General features: G+C 35.7%; 1 protein-coding gene and 1 long non-coding RNA gene across 5 annotated transcripts in view; one reads left to right on the forward strand and one right to left on the reverse strand.

The window, feature by feature from the left end:
• The window catches only part of LOC105493640 (Rho GTPase activating protein 20), a 124,607-nt gene that overhangs the window by 68,604 nt on the left and 33,688 nt on the right, over positions 1-22,315 (reverse strand). The gene's annotated exons all lie outside the window — the stretch shown is intronic.
• LOC139357586 (uncharacterized) lies at positions 3,945-21,390 on the forward strand. 2 transcript variants are annotated; one of them, XR_011611052.1, is made up of 4 exons: positions 3,945-4,071; positions 4,908-4,996; positions 5,597-5,697; positions 21,271-21,390. It is a non-coding gene; the product is annotated as an uncharacterized lncRNA (long non-coding RNA). The 2 variants fall into 2 exon arrangements; XR_011611051.1 differs by lacking the exon at positions 21,271-21,390 and adding an exon at positions 5,914-6,009.

The raw sequence follows: 22,315 nt of genomic DNA on the forward strand, positions 1-22,315 counted from the left end.
CATATACACCATGGAATACTAGGCAGCCATAAGAAGGAACAAGATCGTGTCCTTTGCACGGACATGGATGGAGTTGGATGCAAACTAACACAGGAACAGAAAATCAAACACTGCATGTTCTCACTTATAAGTGGGAGCTGAACAATAAGAACACATGGACACAGGGAAGGGAACAACATACACTGGGGCCTGTCGGGGTGGTGGGGAAGGAGAGCATCAGGAAAAATATCTGATGCATGCTGGGCTTAATACTCAGAAGAAGGGTTGATAGGTGCAGCAAATCACCATGGCACACATTTACCTATGTAACAAACCTGCACATCCTGCACATGTACTCTGGAACTTAAAGTAAAATAAAAAGCAAAGCCTGGCACATACTCACAAATATTGGCTGAACTGAAGTCCAAACTGAACTGAAGGAAATCAAGAAACATTAAAGTACTTACCTATTGGACACCAGTTATGGGGAGCCATCATATTAAAATCATCATATTAAAAGTCATTCTCAAAAACATTTTCCTTATGTTCAAATTATCAAGAGATTAATCACAATGATCATAAATTAGTGCTAAATAACAAATGTCTTAATTTCTATTTTACTTAAAGCCTTTAAAATTTTAGTAATAATGAAATACTTTTAAGTAATTGCTGATGCATGTTAAAGTGTGAAAACCACGTATTAGAAGCCAGACAAAATAAAATTGATAGCTTAACTAAAACCAAACCACATTTTAAGTCATTTTTCACATAGTTAAAATGGCATTATTCCCCTAACAAAGCAGAAAGCATGTATTGCATCTGTGTTGGTAGAACGAGCAAATACACATGTGGTCTGATTTATTTCCAGACTGTGAGAAGTTTAGTGCAATGCTATAAGGTCCTTCCTCTGAACATTCAGCATAAGTGCTAAAGCAAAATTCCCCAGCATAAAGGCCTATCTGGAAAGAGAGGTTAGAGGGAAAGTGCTCAACCAATTCTATCATTCCCAATATAATTATATTGTAAGTAAATTCCACACGTTTCTCAATCTAGGGGTTGGGAGAAGATTTGAGAATAAATCTTTAAGCAGAATACAATTAGATTCCAGTAGAAGTTTCATTCTCATTCTTTAGAAAAAGCTTCTCAGCCGGGCGCGGTGGCTCACGCCTGTAATCCCAGCACTTTGGGAGGCTGAGGCGGGCGGATCACAAGGTCAGGAGATCGAGACCACGGTGAAACCCCGTCTCTACTAAAAATACAAAAAATTAGACGGGCGCGGTGGCGGGCGCCTGTAGTCCCAGCTACTCGGGAGCCTGAGGCAGGAGAATGGCGTGAACCCGGGAGGCGGAGCTTGCAGTGAGCCGAGATCACGCCACTGCACTCCAGCCTGGGCGACAGAGTGAGACTCCGTCTCAAAAAAAAAAAAAAAAAAAAAAAAAAAGAAAAAGCTTCTCCACTGACTCCAACTCTGGATATCTACATGGTGAGAGTTAGTATTCCACAACAACAGATTCAAATTAACTACATTTGAGCTATCCGAGACTATATTCTTCTTTATTTAGCACCAGGAAGCTAAGTAGTCAGCTTTCTGAAAGAGAAGAAAACAAAAAGGGGATTGGGAGAAAGCCTTCTTCTCTCCTGGAACCAGAACTGAATGTGCCCAAAACATGAGCAGAACAACTCAGAGTCCCTTCTTTCATGAAGCTAACAATCTAATGAGACAAGGCAAGGACACATGAAATAATCAGGGAACAGAAAATTTTAAACTAGGCGGTACCAACTCCAAGTATAGTAGGAAGAGTCACTGTCTTATAATAGAAAGAATTCTAAAGTTTAGTGAGAATGAGATTTAAATCTACCTTATCAATTAACTACTAGCAGTAAAACCTACAGAGAGGAAGCATGAAAGACGTATATGTGAATTACAGCTAGGATTAATGTGTTTTGCACTGGAACGTTCAGGTAAGCTCCACAATGCCAAGGGTTTTTGTCTGTCTTGTTGACTGCTGTGTCACCTGAAGTGCTTGGCCATAGGAAATACTCAATAAGTATTTACTAAATAAATTATGATCATGAATATCGATCTTGTTATGGTCTTGTAAAGCCCCTTGTAGACAGTCATGGGTTTCCTCTGAAGGTGGCAGATACTGTCAGGGTTAGTGATCAAGGAAGAGGCAGGTCTTTGAAGTGGGTGAGAGTATCTATCTCTAATCTCTCACTCTTTAATCTGGAAGCTCCTTGAGGTTGGCACAGAGATGACAAAAAAGAGGGGAAAGAAGAAGTACTATTTTATAAATGACATTTCCTAAGGCTATGTGAGTGTCTCTATTTCCCTTAGGGCCAGGCATTTTTCTGAGTATCTGCCATGGGATGTTAACAGGTGTCTAAGATCAGGGAGGCCTTTCCTGACTATCCTACCCTAGTCACTCTCTAATTGTCCTGGTTTATTTTCTCATACTAGACATGAGAACAACTTTACCTTCTACTACCTTAATTTGTGTGTTTTGCTATCCACATCCCTCCACTAGAATGTAAACTCTAAAAACGGAGGCCTTAATGTGTTGTCTGAGATGCTAGAGAGTTTTTTTCACTGTTGATGCTCTCTCTACTTTCAACTTTCAGCAGTCCCTAAATGCTAGGACTATGTGCAGGGGGTGGAGGGAGTCTCTTGTAGCTACTGCTCCTGCTCCAGCAGTAGACTCCTACTGCTTGTTACTCAGTATTTGGCTTTTGGTGGGAGCACGTGGAATTCTTAGTCCTTCTTTGGCTGAGCCTGTGTACCTGAGCCTCTGAGGTAGGGTCTTCTCATTTTCCTGTCCCTCCTCAATCCTATGCCTATCAAATTCTACTTTGAATTGGTGGAAGCTCTTGGGCAAAAGAGTTTCCAGTTTCCCCTTTAGTGGTAGCAGACCTCTGCTTTGTATTGGTGCAGAATCCAGAGACCAAGAGGCTTTTCCACCTCCCCCATATATGGCCTTTATTTCTACTTCTTCCCCAGGGGGTATTTGCCTGAGTCCTCTTAGTAAGGGAGAGAATTCCCTCTCCAAGAGGCAGATGGGTTTTGCTTCTACCTCTCCCCAGGAAGTAACAGAAGTTCACCTAGGCCCTGGGGATGAGAGGGTTTGGTGCTCCTCCATTGTGAGTATTAAAAACGTTCTGAGAAAGAAGCCAGTGCTTCAGGTGTCTCGCCAAGTCAACAAATCAATTTTTGCATGCTCAGCCACTGAGATGGGCTCTCTTCCATCTCCTGAACTACCTCCAAACTTTTTTTTGGGAGAAAATCAGTGGAGGCCCATGGAAAAGAACCTGCACATGAATGTCAACTGTCTTTGTGTTCTCGGGATCCCAGTTACTAAACTGATACTTTAGCCCTTACTTGGTGCCTTTAAGAAATGCATTCAACTTTTAATTGATTTCTTTTTACCCATTTTGTTGACAGCTACCTCTTCCTCCCATGCTCTTCCAAAGGTAAAACAGTTTATGCATCTTATCTCTTTTTAGAGGGGCTTGCTACTCTGAAATTTAGTTCACTTGGTTGTTTTACAAACTCAGTTCACTAATGGATTCAATAGAGGTTATAATTTTTAAGGTTATATGGCCTTTATTCATTGGTAAGATTATATGGCCTTTATTCATTACTAAATAGAAATCATGGTCTCTTGAGGATTTATTTCATTAAGGAAAGCAGCAGTTTTTAGCCATTTATTTTTTTCAATCCTTGGTCCTTTAAGATGTGAGTTAAATTTTTGTTGTTGTTAAGTCCATTCTAGTTCTAAATTTCTGATTCTGAGATCACAGAAAGGAAATACAAAGCTAGAGTTATCAGGACAAGCGAATAAGAAACTAAACCTGGCTATGAGGTAGTCACTGGCTACTGAGAGGCAGAAACCTAAAGAAATGATTATGTTAAAATGTGTGGTGAAGGAGATATAGTTTACATTTAAAACAAATGGGAATTTAGTGTGAGGAGTGGGAGAAGCTTGAAGAGGAAAAATAGGATGATCTGGCCAAGAGAAGTATCACAAGGCATCAGCTGAACTGACCCTTGAAGTAATTATCTAAGAAGACAAACAGAAGGGGAGTATATTCAAGGTAAAGGGAGGCAAATAGACCTTAGAAATGTCTAGGGCTGGGCAGGCACAGTGGCTCATGCCTGTAAATCCTAGCACTTTGGGAGGCTGAGACAGGTAAATCACCTTAGGCCAGGAGATGAAGACCAGCCTGGCCAACATGCAAAACCCCATCTCTACTAAAAATACAAAAATTAGCCCGGCGTGGTGGCACATGCCTGTACTCCCAGCTACATGGGAGGCAGAGGCAGGAGAATCGCTTGAACCCAGGAGGCAGAGGTTGCAGTGAGCCGAGATCATGCCACTGCACTCCAGCCTGGGTGACAGAGCGAGACTCTGGCAAAAAAAAAGAAAGTGAAAGGGATAGGGAAACGGAAACGGAAACGGAAATGGGAAGGGGAAGGAAAGGGAATGTCTAGGGCTGAAGTATGGGGAGGAAGTTCCAGGAGATGAGAATTAAGAGCAAAATTTAACAGTCAGACCTGAGTTTGAAACTTGACCTACCACTTAAAGACTATGTGACTTTGGATAGTTGGGTAAGCCTTTTAAATTGCATTTTACTGGTCTGTCAAATAGAAGTATTCATGCCTACTCCTCAGGGTTGTTGTGAGGATTAAATGAGATAATCCAAGTAAGGCACTTAGCTAAACACATCTGGAACACATCTGTGCTGATACATAATGGCTGTTACTACTGATAGTAATGGTTCTCCATCACAGAGCAGTAGTAGCATTAAACATCCTCTGCAGCCCTATTCATTTGGGACTTTTCTAGAAACCTGAAGGAGCCAGAGGGTCACATGCTTTAGGAAAATATTTGTCTCCCTGTGGCTCGTGAATAATTCTCTTCTTCCTTAAGGTACTACAGTTCCTATCTCCTCGTTGGCACAAAAACTAGAATATATATTTAAAAGTAGCTATGGAGAAAGATCCTCCTACTAGGAAACAGTAAGTAATAATTTATGCCTGACAAGTCGGAAAAACTACTAATTTCATCTGTTTCTCTGCCTGTATGTAGGAAGGAAAGCAGACAAAAAAGGGATAGGCTAAAAAATCATTCTTATTTACAGGGTAGAGTTTAGCCTAGGATTACATAATGCAAATACAGTGAAAAACAGATAATATATTGTTAGGCAAGGACTTCATTTCTGCACTGAGAACTGAGGTTTAATCCATTCCTCCAGCATCCGAGTACTCAGGTTGTTGTTGTTTATTGTTTATTTTTTTTTCCTTGTCTTGGGACCTGCAGTAGCTCTCCGGACACTCAGTAATCCTAAAAAGGCTTGGAAATTGCCCTTCAAGTGTTGCTAAGGAGTTAACTATATTACCTGAAACTCATTCCCTGGGCTATCCCTCCTGGCTACTGCTTAATCACTTCTAAGTAATTTAACCTGGAAAATGCCCTAGGTCAGTGGTTATCAAATTTTTAAGCCTATGTCAGAACTACATATAGGGCTTGCTAAAACACAGAATGCAAGGTTCTACTCCTGGAATTTTTGACTCATTATGGGGCAAGGCCCTAAAATCGGCATTTCTAACTTGTTCCAGGTGATGCTGAAGATACTGGGGTTAGGACCACACTTTGAGGACCACTACCTTAGGAAGTTTTTGTTTTCACAAGAGTGGTGTACCTTCCAGGTACCTAATGGGTGAGTCAAGTGACCAGTCACTGGCCTACAGAAAGAACTGTGTGAACTAGATACAAGTACATAAATAATAACACGGTAAGGCATGTGCTGAAAAAAGAGATGATTTGTTCTTCCAACAGTTTTCAAAAGGGGTTGAATCTGCAGGTTTAACTTGGGGGTAGGTGGAAAGAGCTGGCAGGTCAACCTTTTTTTTTTTTTTCATATTATTTTCACTAGATTGTGGGAGCACAGAGCCAATTTTTCCAAGCCCATCAACAGATCTACCCTGTCTCCTATACCAAGACAGAGTGGTTATTCCCAGAAGTACAATCCCTAAGGCCAAACATCCTGACCTCTCCGCAAAGTCATTCCTCTCAGAACTAAAAGAGGTTACTCACATTCCCAGGTGAATATTTTTAATGCCTTAGGAAACAAGCAGGTGCTGTTGCTATTCTTTATGAATGTCCTGTATGATTATGTTGGTCTTTTTTTTTATATACTTTCTTATTTTTAAGGCCAAATATGAGAAAAAAATTGGGGCTAGAATGAGGACAATGAAAACTTGGGCCCTAACTCTAGTTCTAACACTCCTTGCTCTGTAGCCTTAGGCATTCAATCTCTCTCACTTTTAGACTCGTCAGTCATAAAATAAAATGCCCAGTGAAAACCGACTGCAGATTTTCTATGCCACAGATTCTGAGGCTCAGTTCAGCAGTTTACATAATTCCAAAACAAATACATCAGAAGACCATTGTCAAATCAGTAGTTTCACTTAAAAGTTATTCCATCTCTTCAGTGTTTGCTGGGGTTTAAAAAATAAAAAGCTATTACTCATTCCATCTTTTTTTCCTGTCTTTATCCTATTTTCATTTTAATAAAAAGCAGAAAATTATTAAGTCCAAGAGGAATTAGTCTATTTCAGTATCCAGGTGCACAAACATAACCATAAACTCATTTTTATATAATAATGAAGAACTTATGTGTTTATCTGAAACACAGAAGGGAAAAAACACAGTGGGGAAAAACAGCAGGAGGACAAGAAATTCATTCTCACAATTCAGTTGAAAAGGGCCTTTAAAACCAATGATTTAAGTTTGCAAGTTCAGTAATAGTTTACTTCTTACTGTAATTCTGACATAAAAATATTATCTGGGTACAAATGCCCAGTTTAAGAAAAATTCAGTAACACTCTCATCATTAACGTACCCAAATTATACTTTAAAAAAACTCTCATCACTAATCCAAACTATACTTAAAAAATGGATATAGTAAAAAAATTCAACACTTGTTTTTATATAAAGAACATTATTTTCTCTACTGTACTGATGAATTCTTATTTTTATATGATAAATTTCCTATGTTTTCATGGCAAAATAAACATAATTCACATTTATTTAGGATAACATGTAACTTAAAATGTTTTTACTTCACACCAATAGATATTTATATTAAAAGTATTCTGATATAACATATTAAGACACTCTCTTAGTGAGGCTGTGGTAAAAACAGATATTCTTCTATGTCACTAGCAAGAATGGAAATGGTACAACCCTTATGAGGGGAAAGTGGCAATATTTAACAAGACAGTATACAGCAATCCACTTCTGCAATGTAGAAAAAATAAAAAAGAAGCACAAAGTTTTTTCACTGCAGGATCATTTATAACAAGAGATTGGAAACAACATGATAATTCATCAGTAAGGAAGTGGCTGAATAAACCATGGCATACATAAGCAATGAATTTCCAGGAAGCTGTAGAAAGAGAAGAAAAGTATCTCTATGTACTGGTAAGAAGTGATCCCACAGACATATCGTTATGTGAAAAAATAGGGTGGAAAAGTATATAGTATATTTTTGTTTATCTAAGAAAGATATATATAAAATTCATAGTTGCTTATATCAAAAGATTAAAATTTTAAGGTTACCAATGAAAGGAAAAAAACAGTGTTGAGAAGACAGAAATAGAAGCTGAAATTTATCTGAATACATCTTGATTTAATAGATTTAACTTGAACTATGTAAATGTTTACATAATTATAAAACCAAATAAAAACTTTGTAAAACTATAAAAAATAAAATTAAAACAAATTAAAATTTGTGTCCAGTTAGTAGCATAACCACACATAGAAAAAGTAGTCCAAGCGACTTTAAAAAACACTAATATGGTTATACATTATTACTAGGATATGCCGTAAAGATAGTTGCCAAAACAAATCTTAAACAATTTCCAGGAATCATATTGGTAGTGGTAGTGTTGATACTGTTTTTCTGAAACTATTAATAGTCTTATACATTATAAGATAATGTGAGTAATTATGTGATATTTTAATTCCTACATTCCCAGTGTCACTGAGAGTGGTATTTTCAGCATAAAAGAAACATGAATGTTAACATTGGACTAGGTTAACTTAAACAAACATCTGTAGTCCTGAATCTGAATTGGAAATCAATATAAACTCAGTCATGACATACTTTTTCCTCTAAAGATAATTTTCCTTATTATGTGCACTGAAAAGATCTGGAAATGATGATCCTAGTAGAAATGAATGACCCTTGTCCCCAGAAGGTAGTCTTGGAGAAACAACTGACTTCAGGTCTGAAGTAGGAAATATACAAGATGAACCAAGAACATCTTCTCATATTAAAAAAAGCCCTTTAAGCAATCCTATATATCAAAGAAGAAATTAAAAAGAAAATTGGCAAAGTGTTGTAAACTTAATGAAAAGAAAAACACTACATCTCAGAATTTGTCGAATACCAATAAAGTAGTACTTAGGGAGAAATTTATGGTACTCAATGCCTAAATTAGAAAAGATCTTAAAACAACTACCTCAATTCACACCTTAAGAAACTTGAAAATAACAGCAAATTAAGTGAAAACAAATATGAAAAGTATAATATCAGAGTGGAAATCAATGAAATAGAAAACAGAAAAGTAATAAAATAAATGAACTAAAAGCTGGTTCTTTGAGAGTACTCATAAAATTGTAAAAACTTTGCTAGACTGTTCAGGAATATGAAAAAATACACTAATATTACACTATATATTATATAATACTAATATATAATATGCTTATATATATAATATACTATATAAGACATTAATACTGTAATTACTAATATCAGGAATTCCAAAGGTAACATTGCTACAGATGCTACATAGGTTAAATGAAGAACTTATGTGTTTATCTGAAACACAGAAGGGAAAAAACACAGTGGGGAAAAACAGCAGGAGGACAAGAAATTCATTCTCACAATTTAGTTGAAAAGGGCCTTTAAAACCAATGAATTAAGTTTGCAAGTTCAGTAATAGTTTACTTCTTACTATAATTCTAGGTTAAAAGGATAATAAGGGAATATTATGAAAAACTATATGGCTATAAATTAGATAACTTAACTGAAATGGAAAAAAAAATCCTTGAACTACATAATCAACCACAGCTTACTCAAAAAGTAATAAACAACCTGAATAGCATTATTAAGGAAATTGAATATTTAGTTAAAGCCTTCCCACAAAGCAAAGGAACGAAAACTCCAAGCCCAAACAGCTTCACAGTTGAATTCTACCAAATACTAATGAAAGAAATAAAACTAATTCTATATAAACTCTTCCAGAAAATTGAAGGGGAGAGAATAGTTCCCAACCCAACCAAGAGGCCAGCATTATTACCCTGGTATCAGAGCCAAAGACATTAGAGGAAAAGAAAAGTGCGCAACCAACACCTCTCATGAATACAGAGGCAAAAATTCTAAAAATACCCATCAGCAAACTGAATACAATATATGAAAAGGATATTACATCATGACCCAGTGAAGTTTATCCCAAGAATGTGGAGTCATTTTAACATTAAAATTCATCAATATAATTCACATAGTACAAATTTAAAATGAAAAATCATATCATCTCAGTAGGTAATGATGGTGAAAAGCATTTGACAAAATGTAATACTCATTCAAGAAAAAAAGTCAGCAATCTAGATATAGAAGTCAACTTCCTCTTTCTTCCTAATATTAGGAATAAAACAAAGAGGTCCACTAGAACCACTTTTCTTCAACATTTAACTGCAGATCTTGGCCAGATAAATCAGGCCAGAAAAGGAAATAAAGGGCATCTAGATTGTAAGGAAGAAGTAAAACAGTACTTGTTCACAGATGACATGGTAGTCTATGTGGAAAGTTCAATGGAACCTACAAAAACAATCCACTGAAGCTAATAAGTGAGTTTAGGAAGGTTGCAGGATATAAGACATTACACACACACACACACACACACACACACACACACACGTCAATATCAACTGTATTTCTAGATACAGACAACACACATTCAAAAAATGAAAGAAGGGGCCAGGCACGGTGGCTCACGACTGTAATCCCAGCACTTTGGGAGCCTGAGGCAGGTGAATCACGAGGTCAGGAGATTGAGGCTCCTGACTAACATCCTGGCTAACATGGTGAAAACCCATCTCTACCAAAAATACAAAAAATTAGCCAGGAGTGGTGGCAGGTGCCTGTAGTTCCAGCTACTTGGGAGGCTGAGGCAGGAGAATGGTGTGAACCTGGGAGGCAGAGCTTGCAGTGAGCAGAGATTGTGCCACTGCACTCCAGCCTGGGTGACAGAGCGAGACTTAGTCTCAAAAAAAAAAAAAAAAAAAAAAAAAAAAAAAAAAAGACAGAAATTGTTTACACTAGCAATAAAATATGAAATACTTAGGGTAAATATGAAAAAAGATATAAAGCACCAGTACACTGCAAACTACAAAACACTGTTGAGTTATTAAAGAAGACCTAAATAAGGGAGAAATATATCTTGTTCCTATGTCAATTCTACCTCAACCGTCTATAAATTCAGTGCAATTCCAATCAAAAATCCCAGTAGGTACTCTGCAGAAATCAAACACAGCATGTTTTCCAATTAAAATAGAAGTAAATTAAGAACCAATAACAGAAAGACACCAGGAAAGTACCCGTAAAACAAAAACCCATGGGTATAAGACGAAATCACAGGGAAATTAAAAAACATTTTGAATGGGATGAAAACAAAAACACATATGTAAAAATGAATTTGCATATCCAATTTTGTGAAATGCATCTAAAACAGTGTTTAAAAAGGTCTCATATTAGATACAAAACACCAAAGGTCTAAAATCAATAATCTGAATTTTCATTGTAAGAAACTAGAAAAAGGAGAATAAAATCCAAAATACATGAAAGGAAGGAAATAATAAAGAATGAAGGTCATTTAAATAGAGATTTCTGTTCCTGATTATGCTAGAATAATTTAACCTAACAACAACAAAAAAGAAAAAATATATAAAACAAAAATGTTCAGACATTGGACAACAGAAACGCAGAACAATGATTCCTAAGAAAAGAGAAAAAAATGAGGTGAGGTCTAAGATTGTTTCAGATAGCAGCCTAGAAAGAGATTCCATTGCACAGTGCAGGGAATAAGAAACCAAACAGAGCCCAGCTTGAGGAGACAGGGTTGAAAAATCAAGGAGGCCAACTTGGATGGAATTCACAAAACAGAGTGCCTTGAGAAAAGAGCTGTCCAGAGATAGAGCTCAGAGATCTGCAAAGTATTCCTCACAAGTTTCATCTGAGAATTGATCAGTGCATGTATGCGAGGAAATTACCTGACGCTGGGAAAATAGCCACTAGGAAAAAGCAGGTAGACAATACTCTAAAACTCATAGGGCTGGGAAGAAGTGATGTACCCAAAGGTACATATATATATGTATATATATGTGTGTCTACAGACACACATATACACACACACATATATATACACACACGCTGATTCATTCCACATACTACCATTGAACAATTGGAATTTGAAATGTAAGAACTGTGCCATTTACAACAGCATCAAACAATATAAAACACCTAAGAATAAATTTGACAAAAATGTGCAAGACATTCAGAACGATACAATACTGAGAGAAATAAAAGCTCATTGAAATAAATGAAGAGATACTGTGTTCATGGATAGAAAGACTCAATATTGCTAAAATGTTGATTTCACCCACACTAATACCAATGAAATGCAATCACTATTGAAATCAGTAGCACTATTATTGTAGAAATTGTCAAGCTGATTCACAAAATATATGAAAGTTTATAGGACCTAAAATAGCCAAATTTGAAAAATAAAAACAAAGCCAAAGGACTTGCAGAACATGTTTTAAAACATATTTTAAAGTTACTATAATCAGGAAAGGGTCATATTGGCATGAAGAACAGCACAGAATCCAAAGAAGACCAACACTTACACACCCGACTGATTATAAACATACCTTGTTTTATTGTGCTTCACTTTATTGTACTTTGTACATTTTTTACAAATTGAAAGTTTTTGGCAATCCTGCATCAAGCAAGTCTATCAGCACCATTTTTTTCCAACAGCATGTGCTCACTTCACATTTCCATCACATTTTGATAATCTCACATATTTAAAACATTTTCATTATTATTACTATTTTATCTGTTATGGTGATCTGTGATCAGTAATCTTTGATGTTACTATTGTAATTGTTTTGGGGCTCTGTGAATGAACACATGAGTGATAAGAACGTGATATAGCCTTATTGCTGATACAGGCAAAGTTTTAGTGATCAGGATAGATCAAACCAGCCACAACATTCCCTTAAGTCAAAGCCTAAACCAGAGCAAGGCTCTAAAACTCTTCAATTCCATGAAGGCTGAGATCGGTGAGTAACCTGCAGAAGAAAAGTTTGAAGCAAGGAGACGTAGCTTCGTGAGATTTAAGGAAAGAAGCTAACTCCATAACGTTAAAGTACAAGGTGAAGCACTACGTGCTGATGTGGAAGCTGTAGCAAGTTGTCTAGAAAATCTAGCTAAGATAATTGATGAAAATGGCTACACTGAACAACCAAATTTTAACGTAGATGAAACAGCCTTATATTGGAAGAGAATGTCATTTAGGGTTTGCATAGCTAGGGAGAAGTCAATGTCTAGCTTCAAAAGACAGGATGACTCCTTTGTTAGGGGCTAATGCAGCTGGTGACTTTAAGTTGAAGCCAATGCTTATTTACCATTCTGAAATTACTTTCTGCTAAATCTACTCTGCTTGTGCTCTATCAATGGAACAACAAAGTGTGAGTGACAGCACATCTATTTACAACATGTTTTACTAAATATTTTAAGCCCATTGTTAAGACCTATTACTCAGAAAAATAGATTCCTTTCAAAACATTACTGCTCACCGATAATGCACCTAGTCACCCAAGAACTCTGATGGAAATATACAAGAAGATGAACGTTGTTTTCATGCTGGCTAACAAAACATCCATTCTGGCAGCACATGGATCAAGAAATAATTTTGACTTTCAAGTCTTATAGCTGCCATAGACAGTGATTCCTCTGATGGATCTGGGCAAAGTAAACTGAAAGCTTTCTGAAAAGCATTCACCATTCTAGATACTATTAAGAACATTTGTGATTCATTTGAAGAGGTCGAAACATCAATATTAACAACAGTTTGGAAGAAGTTGATTCCAACCCTCATGGATGCCTTTGAGGAGTTCAAGACTCCGGTGGGGGAAGTCACTGCAAATGTGGTAGAAACAGCAAGATAACTAGAATTAAAAGTGGAGCTGGAAGAGGTGACTGAATTGCTACAATCTCATAATAAAGTTGCTTCTTAAGGATGGGTAGAGAAAGTGGTTTCTTGACGTGGAATCTACTCCTTGTAAAGATGCTGTGAACACTGCTGAAATGACAACAAAGGACTTAGAATATTCCATAAACTTAATTGATAAAGCAGTAGCAGAATTGGACAGGACTGACTCTAATTTTGAAAGAAGTTCTGTGGGGGAAAATGCTGTCAAACAGTACTGCATGCTATAGAGAAATCTTCTGTGAAAGGAAGTCAATGTATCAAACTTCATTGTGCTCTTATTTCAAGAAATTGCCACAGCCAATCAACCTTCGGCAACCACCATCCTTATCAGTCAGCAGCCAACAATACTGAGACAAGACCCTCCACAAACAAAAAGTTTGTATGATTGGTTGCATTTTTAAAAAACAATAACGTATTTTTAAATTAAGGTATATAAATTGTTTTTCAAAGATATAATGCTGGACTGGGTGTGTGGCTCACACCTGTAATTCCAGCACTTTAGGAGGCTGAGATGGGCAGGTTGCTTGAGCCAAGGAGGTTGAAACTAGGCTGGGCAACATGGCAAAACTGTTTCTATAAAAAATAAAAAAAAAATTAGCTTGGCATGGCGGCACACACTTGGAAGTCCCAGTTACTCAGGAGGCTGAGGTGGGAGGATCACCTGAGCCCTGGAGGCGGAGGATACAGTGAGCCAAGATTGCACCACTACACTCCAGCCTGGGCAACAGACCAAGACCTTGTCTCCAGAAGAATAAAAAGAAAAAAGAAAAGAAAGAAAATATACAATGCCATTGGCACACTTAATAGACTACAATAATTTACACATAACTTTTATATGCACTGGGAAACCAATAAATTCATGCAACTCACTTTATTTTAATATTTGCCCTTTTTGGTAGTTTATAATTTAACTTGCAATATCTCTGATATATGTCTGAATTTAACAAAGATACAAAGGCAATTAAAAGGGAAAGGATAATTTGCTCAAAAAAATGGTGATGGAACAACTGAATAGCCATGCACAATAAAAATGAACACTGACCCTTATTTCATAAAATATATAAAAATTAACTCAAAATGGATCATAGTTTTAAATGTAAAATCTGAAACTATAAAACTTCTAAAAGAATCCATAGAAGGAAATTTTGACTTTGGATATAGAAAAAAATAGGACACAGAATGCACAAACTCAAAGAAAAAATGATAAATTGGACTTCATTAAAATTTAAAACTTGGCTCTTTGATAAACACTGTTATGAGAGAAAGGCAAGTTATATACTAGTGTAAAATATTCGCATGGGATTTATATATAGAACTGTGCTGCCAGTAGAATTTTCTGAGATTATGGAAATATTTTATCTCTGCACTAATAGAAAGTCACTACTCATATTAGGCTAAATGAGCTCTTGAAATGTGTTTAGAGTGACATGGGAACTGAATTTATATATTCAATTTTAGTTAACTTGAATTTAAATTGCCAGTACTTAGTGCCTACCATACTGGATAGCACAGATTGGGAACATATGAAAAACACTTAAAACTGGACAGTAAGAAAAAAAAAACCCAATACAAAATGAGGAGATGTGAACTGACTCTTTTTTAAAGATTATCTAGCGATGTCAACTAAGCTCATGAAAAGATGCTCAACATCATTAGTTATCAGAGGAATACAAATTAAAACCACAAAGAAATATAAGAACGCACACATAGAATACTTGAAATTAGAAGGTCTGACCAGAGCAAGTGTTGACAAAGATATGGAGCAACTGTAACATTCACACACTGCTAGTGGAATATAAAATCATACAACCACATTAGAAAATAATTTGGCAGTTCTTAATATATACGGCTACCTTACAACCCAGCCATTCCACTTCTTGGTACTTACTGAGAAGTTTGAAGCATATGAGTAAGAGTACATACAAATACTTGTAAATAATTGTACAAAGCAACTTTATTTTTAATCATAAAACTAAAAAAAACCCTACTGTCTACTAACAAAAGGAATAAAGAGGTTTTGGTATACCTACACAGTGCAATAGTACCCAGTAATAAAAAGTAGCATGGTATTTATATAAAATTCTCAGAAATGCAAACTAACCTATCAAGCAGCTCACTGATTGCCTGAGGATAGGCTTGTGGTATCAAGGAAGGATGGATTGCAAAGGCACACAAGGAAACCTTTGGAGGTTATGAAAATGTTCATTATCTTGACCATAATGTTGGTATATAACATAAAAATTCATCAAAATTGTACACTTTATGTGTGCTTCATTGTACATAATTATACTTCAAAAAATCTCTCAAAAATAAACCAATGAAATATAAAATCAACACAATACAGAAAAGCTACAAAACTAGAAGCTGGTTCTTTGAAAAGATAAAATTGATATGCCTTTAACTAGACAGATCTGGGGGAAAAAAGAGAATTTAGAAATTATCAATATCAAGAATGAAAGAAGAAACATTATAGCTCCTACACCCATTAAAAACATAATTAAAATATTATGCATAACTCTGCATCAATTGACAACTAGGAGGAAATAGACACATTCCTTGAAAGACACAAATTACCTGAACTGACTCAAGAGGAAACTGAATACTCACTCAATAGTTCCATATCTATTAAATAAACATCATAATTAAAAATCTTCCCAGAAACAAAACTCAACCTAGATAACTTCATTGATAAATTCTACCCAACATTTTAGGAAGAAATAATGACATTCCTTCATACAATTTTTCAGAAAAAGGAAGTGATAGTTCCCAACCCATTTTATACCAAAGCCAGACAAGATAATACAGGAAAACTACAGACCTCTCTCTCTCATGAACACAGACTGAAAAATACTCCATAAACTCAGAATCCCTTTCTAACCACAAGAAATAATCAGACAAATTCAAACTGGAGAACATTCCAATTACTTGACTGGTCTTACCTAAGGTCTAAGAAAAACTCACAGTTTAGAAAAACTAAGAAAACATGATGACTAAATCTAATGTGGTATTCTGGGTAGGATCCTGGGATATAAAAAGTACTCTAGGTAAAAGCCAAGGAAATCTGAATACAGTATGACCTTTAGTCAATAATGTAATATTGGTTTATTAGTTATAACAAGTGTACTGTAACATTGTAAGATGCTAAAAATATAGTACACTGGTTGAGAAATCTAAAAAAACTCTGTAATATTCTTGCAGCTTTTCTGTAAATCTAAAATTACTCCAAAATAGAAAGTTTATTAAAAAATCAATGGAATCAACCATATTAAGACTAAAGCAAAAACCCCAACAACATGATCATCTCAAAGTTGCAGAAAAAAGCATCTGACAAAATTTAACAAACATTCGTGATTTTAAAAAAACACCTCATATACTAGAATTAAAGGGCACTTCCTCCACTTTATAAAGAACATCTACCAAAAAATCCTAAAGCAAACATCATACTTAATGGTGAAAGACTGAATATTTCCCTACTTAAGATCAGCAATAAAGACAATATGTCTGCTCTTACCACTTTCAACAACACAGTAGAAATTTTAGTACACTGAGGCAAGCAAAGGAAATAAAAATCAAACAAATTACAGTGGAAAGAGTAAAACTATTTTTATTCACAAATGGAATTAATGTGTATGTAGAATATCCTGAAAAATCTACATTAAAGCTAATAGAACTTTTTTTAGATTTAAAAATAGGTCAATAACAAAAAATCAATTGTATTTCTATATATTAGCAATGGATAAATGAACATGAAATATAAAAACAGTCATAATATCGACAAAAACAAAGATTTTTAGAAAGCTAAGTAATCAAGATATTATAATATCAGTATGGACAGACATGTAGATTGATGGAACTGTATCCAGAAGTAGATGTATACATATATGGCCAACTGATTTTCTACAAAGGTTCCACAGTGAAAACATATGTACTTTTTGGGAAAGTACACTGGGAAAAGAAACTCTGTTTCAATAATTGGTACTGTAACAACTGGATATCCATAGGAAAAATAATAATCCTCTACCCTTACTTTATGCCACAGACAAAATTAATCAAACTTGATCCCAGGCTTAGTAGAAAAGAACATAGGATAACATCTTTGAGACTTTCAAGTATTCAAATGTTTCTAAGATAGGACACAAAATTAATAAGTTTTACAGCTTGATAGAAAAAAAAATTAGACTTTATCATAATTAAAAACTTCTGCATCTAAAAAAGTACTGTTAAGAAAATGAAAAGACAGATTTAGAGGAAACATCTGATTATATATATTGAACAAAGGACCTATATCCACAATATATAAAAACTTTCAACTCTACAAGTTTACACATGAAAAAATGGGCAAAAGGTTTAAACAGATCACTTCACAAAGAAAAACATACAAATGGGCAATATTTTATAAAATGATGCATAATATTATTTGTCTTCAAGAAAATGCAAATTAAAACCACAATGTGATGGCACCATACACCCACCAGATGGCTATTTTTTTTCTCTTTCCTTTTGAGATGGAGTCTTGCCCTTGGCTCACTGCAACCTCTGACTCTCATGTTCAAGCGATCCTCCCACCTCAGCCTCCCAAGTAGCTGGGACTACAGGCATGCACCACCACACTTAGTTAATTTTTTCATATTTTTAGTAGAGACAAGGTTTCACCATGTTAGCCAGGCTTGGCTGAAATGTTTTAAGGTATCAAGCCAAAATGTTGGTCTTGGCGAAAATGTCTTAAGCTATTATTACTAAGTTTTGGTGAGGACGTGAAACAACTAGAATTCTCATACATTGTTGATAGGTATGTAAAATGGTACAACTACTTTAGAAAATAGGTCTTGTGATTTCTTTTAAACAAACATTACATGATCTAGTAATTCAACTCTTAAGATACTTGCCCAACAGAGTGAAGACATATGTCCACATAAAGATCTCACAAATGTTGACAGCAGCTTTCTTCATAGCAGCCCCAAATATCTCAAATATCTCTCAATAGAATAAACTAATTGTTTCATATCTATAAAATGGAATACTAGTTGGCAATATCAAAACAGAACAAACTTCTGATACATACAACATAGATGAATCTCAAAAAAATCCTGCTGAGCCAAAAGGGAACACAAAAGAAATACATAGGACAAAAAGAGGGATATTTCCATTTGATAAAAGGTATAAGACACCAAAAGATCCTAAACTTTATGAACTTAACAATACATGTTCAAAACACAGAAAGCAAGAAACTAAGAAGAATAAATTTACAAGTCCACAACTTAAGTGGCAAAAGTTTCACAGCCCTTTTAGCAAATGACAGAGCAAGAGGACAAAATATTAGGAAGGATATTGATGATTTACACAATCAATAACATACTTTTCAAACATATATCTAATACAGTACTCATAAAAACTACATTATCAAGTCATAAAAATTTAAAAATCAGATACGATACAACCATATTCTCTGATACAAGCCATAAACTTAGGTATCTACATTAAAAATTATGGCCATAAAAGAAAACAAAACCAAATAAAATAACATTTTAACTTACTGCTTTATACTAGGAAATATCTAAAGATAAGTAAATGAAAGAATTACACTAAGCAGTGTAATTTATAAAAAGAATTGGCCTCCACATTTAGAGATAAAAGTCAGTGATTGGTAAGTGGCAGAATCATTTCTGAACCATTGTGTCACTTTCATTTAAAGTGATGATCTCTGATATGTCTACATGGAGCCAGAACAGACAGAATCTTATGGCCACCATATTATAATAGTAACAGTGAAGTTTCTTAAACCTAGTCCTAGGTACAGTCTTTATCTTACCAAATAGAAAATTCTCAAAACAGGCAGTCTAATATGATGGCTAAGGTAACAAATTTTAGAGTCAGAGGGAAGTAAATTTAAATTTCAACTCCATTACTTCATAGTTGTGAGAACTAAGGCCATTTTTTTTTTTGAGACAGCATTTCACTCTGTCACCCAGGCTGGAGTGCAGTGGCATGATCTCGGCTCACTGCAATTTCTGCCTCCCAGGTTCAAGCAATTCTCCCGAGCAGCTGAGATTACAGGTGTGTGTCACCACACCCAGCTAACTTTTGTATTTTAGCAGAGACGGGGTTTCACCATGTTGGCCAGGATGTTCTTGATCTCTTGACCTTGTGATCCACCCACCTCGGCCTCCCAAAGTGCTGGGATTACAGGCGTGAGCCACCACACTCAGCCGGCTATTTTAAATCCCTAAGATTAAATATCTTTATTTGTAAAATGAAAAAGCCATTCAACAATGTATATACAATATACTTAGAACCTGGCAACTAGTAAGCACTCAGTTTAAATTAAAGCAATTATTAGTATGGGTTGAGCATCCCTGACCTAAAAATCCACAATCTGAAATGCTCCAAAATTGGAAAAAATCTGAGCGACCACATGATGGCCTAAGTGGAAAATCCCATACTTGATCTCACGTGACAGGTCACAGTCAAAATGCAGTCAAAATTTTTCTTTATGTGCAAAATTATTTAAAATATTATATAAAATTACCCTCAGGCTATATGTATAAGGCATATATATTTTGTATAAGGCATATATAAAGCATAAATGAATTCTGTACTTAGAAATCCCCAAGATTTCTCATTATCTATATGCAAATATTCCAAAATCCAAAAAAAAATCTGACATCCAAAACACACTTCTGGTCCCAAGCATTTTGGACAAGGGATACTCAACCCTTATTACCAATACTAATATGTTGTCCTACACCTCAAAACTCACCATGTTCAAAACTTGTTCAAGTTCTTGATTAGCCAGTCAGTTAATGACTGATGTCATCACCATCTACCCAGTCTTCAAAAACTAGAAACTTCATTCTTAGCTCCTTTCTTTTTTTTTTTTTAACTGTGATAATGAATTATATATATCATCTCATCTTTATTATTATACTTTAAGTTCTGGGGTACATGTACAGAACATGCAGTATTGTTACATAGGTATACATATGCTATGGTGGTTTGCTGCAACCATCAATCCATCACCTTTACAACCAAATCTTACTCTCATTTCTAAATATCTCTATTTTTCCTCTTCACTGCTTCAGTTCAGATCTTTATTATCCTTTGCTTCAATGATGTTCAACTGTCTTCTAAATGGTCTACCTGCCTTGTCTGTCTTCCAATCAGCTATTTGATAGAGCCAGTTTTCAAAACCACAAATCATATCACTAACTTTGATTTTCTCAGAACATTTCCCTACTATATAGAAATCTAAGGCCCTCAGACTGACAGAGACCACTTCTGACCTGGTCCTTACTTACTTTATTGGCCTCATCTCCTTTCTCAAAGTATGTCATGCCTTTCTACACACTTTGAGCTCTAACTTAAAATCTCATTGCTAGAACATTGTATCACCTGTTGTCTCTGCTAGAGCAGTGGTTCCCAACCTTTTTGGCACCGGGGACCAGTTTTGTGGGAGACAATTTTTCCATGGATGGTGGAGAGTTGTGGAGGAGGAGGAAGGATGGTTTCAGGATGAAACTGTTCCACCTCAGATTATCAGGCACAGGGACTAGATTCTCATAAGGTGCACACAACTTAGCTCCTTCACATGCACAGTTCACAGTAGGGATTGTGCTCCTAGGAGAATCTAATGCCAGTAATCTGACAGACGGAGGAGCTCAGGTGGTAGGTAATACCTGCTTGCCTGCCACTCACCTCCTGCTGTGCTGCCAGATTCCTAACAGGCCATGGACCAATACTGGTCCGTGGCCTGGTCCGTGGCCTGGGGATTGGGGATCCCTGTGCTAGAGGACTCCTACTCATCCCTCAAAACCCAGCATAGATAGCAGTACCTCATGAAGCTTTCCCTCATGCCCTAATGCAGCTGCTTTGTTCTCTTGTTTCTACCCTAATTATAACACTTATAGTCTATTCAAGTAATTTACTTCTGACAAATGTTTTTCCTCCACCAGGCTATGAGCTCCTTGAAGGCAAGCACAGAAAAGCAGATCTAATTTGATAGAGTGCCTGCCTCATGGTGAGCAGTCTTTGAATGAATCACAACATTTTTGTAAGGAAAAGCTGAGATGTTGAAAATAAAAATATATGGTATTACAACTCCTGCACATTTATTCCACAACTCTCTACTTCATGTTAGAAGTTAAAACAAATCCATATAATTGTATTTACTTTCAGCATGTTTCCATATGAGAAACACATAAATACAGTAAGTAGAGAATATTTCAACCATATATAGCATCACATTGATCATGTTTGTCATCAGTTTCAAAATACATAAACTTTGAAGCTGAATGACAGAAAGAGGTATTGTTTTAGTCTGTTCTCATGCTGCTAATAAAGACATACCTGAGACTGGATAATTTATAAATGAAAGAGGTTTAATTGCCTCACAGTTCCTCAGGGTTAGGGAGACCTCAGGAAACTTACAACCATGGCAGAAGAGGAAGCAAACATGTCCTTCTTTACATGGCAGCAGCAAGGAGAAGAGCCGAGCAAAAAAGGGAAAAGTCCCTTATGAAACCATCAGATCTCATGATAACTCATTCACTATCATGATGGTAATGACCCCCATGATTAAATCACCTCTCGCCAGTTCCCTCCCATGACATATGGGGATAATGGGAACTACAATTCAAGATGAGATATGGGTGGGGAAACAGCCAAACCACATCAGGTATAGAGGTTGATATCCCTGAATATAAATCAAAAATATTTTTGTACCTCCCTGCATTTTCCAAATTTTCCAAAATGTACATATGTTAATTTTATGATAAAAATGTATTCAACAATGAAAAGTAGGTATTCTATAAAATGAAAATTATAAAAAAGACCTAAATATCCTAAAATAAGTTTTTTTAAAATTGACAAAACATATAGATTTATAGATTTATGGTGTACAACATGATATTTTGATATATGCATACAATGTGGAATGGCTAAATCAAGCTAATTAACATTATTTTATAGACTCTATATCATAGAAACCTGACAAAGGAT

The sequence above is a fragment of the Macaca nemestrina genome, chromosome 12, assembly GCF_043159975.1.
Source record: "Macaca nemestrina isolate mMacNem1 chromosome 12, mMacNem.hap1, whole genome shotgun sequence".
Taxonomy (NCBI): Eukaryota; Metazoa; Chordata; class Mammalia; order Primates; family Cercopithecidae; genus Macaca; species Macaca nemestrina.